Source organism: Equus przewalskii, chromosome 9 (genome assembly GCF_037783145.1).
Source record: "Equus przewalskii isolate Varuska chromosome 9, EquPr2, whole genome shotgun sequence".
NCBI classification, from domain to species: domain Eukaryota; kingdom Metazoa; phylum Chordata; class Mammalia; order Perissodactyla; family Equidae; genus Equus; species Equus przewalskii.
Window position 1 is genome coordinate 56,699,510 of NC_091839.1, and position 2,748 is coordinate 56,702,257.

Sequence of the window (2,748 nt, forward strand, 5' to 3'; positions counted from 1 at the left end):
TTTGTATGTTGGATGCTGCCACAGCATGGCTTGATGAGTGGTATGTAGGTCCGCACCCAGGATCTGAACCCTTGAACCCTGGGCCACCGAAGCTGAGCACATGAACTTAACCACTATGCCACTGGGCCAGCTCCTAAAAAAATTAGAAGCATTCCTTTTAGAATCAGGAAAAATTATACTACCACTGCTTTTCTTCAACATTGTGCCAGAGCACCTAAAACAGAGTGGGACAAGAAAAAGATTTAAGTACAAAGATTAGAAAGGAAGAAATAAAACTGTTGTTATACACAGATAATATTGATCTGCCTTACAGTGGGGAGCCAGGCCTCAGGTACCCCTGCTAAGATTTCAGATCCCGTTCAAATCCGCCACCCTGCGAGGAGCCAAGGATCAGAGAGCACGAGGTCTCATTTGCCTTAGACTCATCAGCTGGTATACACAGATAATATGATTGTCCACATAGAAAGTCCCAAACACTATATGGAAAAAATGAAAACCACCGGCATATAATAAATGAGAGTATAGTAAGGTAGCTGAATGAGAGTTCGATATACCAAACTCAATCGCATTGCTGTATACTAGCAAGAAGCGGCTTAAAACAGACAGACAAAGCTGATGTACAGTAATAGAGGTCAGAGCAGTGGTTATCTTTGGGAGTTCTTCACTGGGAGGGAGCAGGACAGAGCCTTCTGATGTGTTGGAAAAGCTCTCTATCTTGCTCTGTATGGTGATTACAGGGATAATACATACGTACGAAGTCACTGAGCTTGTACTTAAGATGTGTGCACTTTACTATATGTTATACATCAATTAAAAAGTTTTCGAAATGTAACTAAATTATACAATTTGAACAGCAACAAAAATACATAGCACCTGGGAATAAATCTAATAAAATTTGTACAAGACCTTTATATTTTAAATTTCAAATTATTGGAAAACATTAAAGAAGCTCTAAAGAAAAGGAGAGATACACCATGTTTTATTTATTTATTTATTTATTTATTTATTTATTTATTTATTTATTTATTTTTTGGTGAGGAAGATGGGCCCCAAGCTAACATCTATTGCCAATCTTCCTCTTTTTGCTTGAGGAAGATTGTTGCTGGACTAACGTCTGTGCCCGTCTTCCTCTGTTTTGGATGTGGCTCACCGCCACAGCATGGCTGATGAGTGGAATAGGTCCACACCCAGGATCCAAACCCACAAACCATGGGCTGCCCCAGCAGAGCGTGTGGAAATTTAACCACTGAGCCATGGGGCCAGCCCCAGCAGAGTTTTTGTGTGTGTGTGAGAGGAAGATTGGCCCTGAGCTAACATCCGTTGCCAGCCTTGCTCTTTTTGCTTGAGGGAGATTGTTGCTGAGCCAACATCTGTGCCCATCTTCCTCTATTTTATGTGGGATGCTGCCACAGTGTGGCTTGATGAGTGGTGCCAGGTCCACGACCAGGATCAGAACCCACAAACCCTGGGTTGCTGAAGCAGAGTGCACGAACTTAGCTACTACACCACCAGGCCAGTCCCCCATGTTCAATTTATTGGAAAACTCAATATTTTAAAGATATTGATTCTTCCTAAACTAACTCAAACTGAAGAAATCAAATAAAGAAGTGATATGGGAGAGAGGGGAATTGTCCTAGCAAATACCAAAACTTATCACAAAGCTGTTATATTAAAATCATGTAGTATTGGGATAGGGACCAATGGAATATAACAGAGAACTCAGCCACACATACAGACATATATGAATACTTGACACATGACTGAGGTGTCATTCTGATCACTGGTGAAAAATACCTATTCAACAAAATAAGCTGAGATAGCTAGTGATCGTCATGAAAAAAAGATGAAATTGAATCTTTGCCTCACACCATACATAAAACACAGTTCTGGGGCTAGCTCCGGTGGCCTAGTGGCTAAGTTCAGCACACTCCGCTTCAGTGGCTTGGGTTCAGTTCCTGGCATGGACCTACACCGCTCTGTTAGCAGCCATGCTGTGCTGATGGCCCACGTACTGAAAAATAGAGGAAGATTGGCATGGATGTTAGCTCAAGGTGAATCTCCCTCAGAGAAAAACCCAAAAAACCTAAAAAAACAAACAAAAAAAATCAGTTCCAAGTGGAATAAAGACTTAAATATGAAAGATTAGACTGAAGAACTGTTGGAAGAAATTATAAGAGGACACCTTCATGACTTCAAGGTTGGGAAGGATTTCTTGAAGAAAAACCAAAATGTGTTAACTATTAATGATAAAATTGATAGATTTGACTATGAAGGGGATCAGAGTTTGCCACTTTGGTATTAGGATTATTTTGAGCTGAAGGCAATTGAAAAACAGCAGATGCAGGAAAAGCTCTCTTCTCTCCCCCTTGTATACCCCAGGCAGGGCATAAATTTCCCCTTGTGAAGGTGTTCCCCTCCTCTCTCTCATACCTGGAAAAGGAGAACCATCAGAGACACTCATCACCCCAGAGACTGCACAAGATTGAGTCTGCATAACAAACCTTACTAAAATAACCCTCATCTGCCATTAGTTTCCCCCATATAGTTACATTCCCACTATTTTTACCACCCCCAGAAGGCTAAACTCTGTTTCCTTTGTCTCGTCACTTCTCCAGTCCTCTGTTAAAATGGTGTATAAGCCCTAAATTCTACCACCCCTTTGAGTTGCTCATCATTGAGTTCTCCCACATGTACGTATGTTGCATGTGTAAATAAACTGAGGTTTTTCCTCCTGTTAATCTGTCTTTT

The 2,748-nt window shown here is 41.1% G+C and overlaps 1 non-coding gene across 1 annotated transcript; it reads right to left on the reverse strand.

Annotated features, from left to right (window-relative positions):
* Nucleotides 1–227: 227 nt before the first annotated feature.
* Nucleotides 228–433, reverse strand: LOC139073775 (small nucleolar RNA U89). Its single transcript, XR_011522762.1, has one exon. It is a non-coding gene; the product is annotated as a small nucleolar RNA U89 (small nucleolar RNA).
* Between the last annotated feature and the right edge of the window lie 2,315 nt (nucleotides 434–2,748).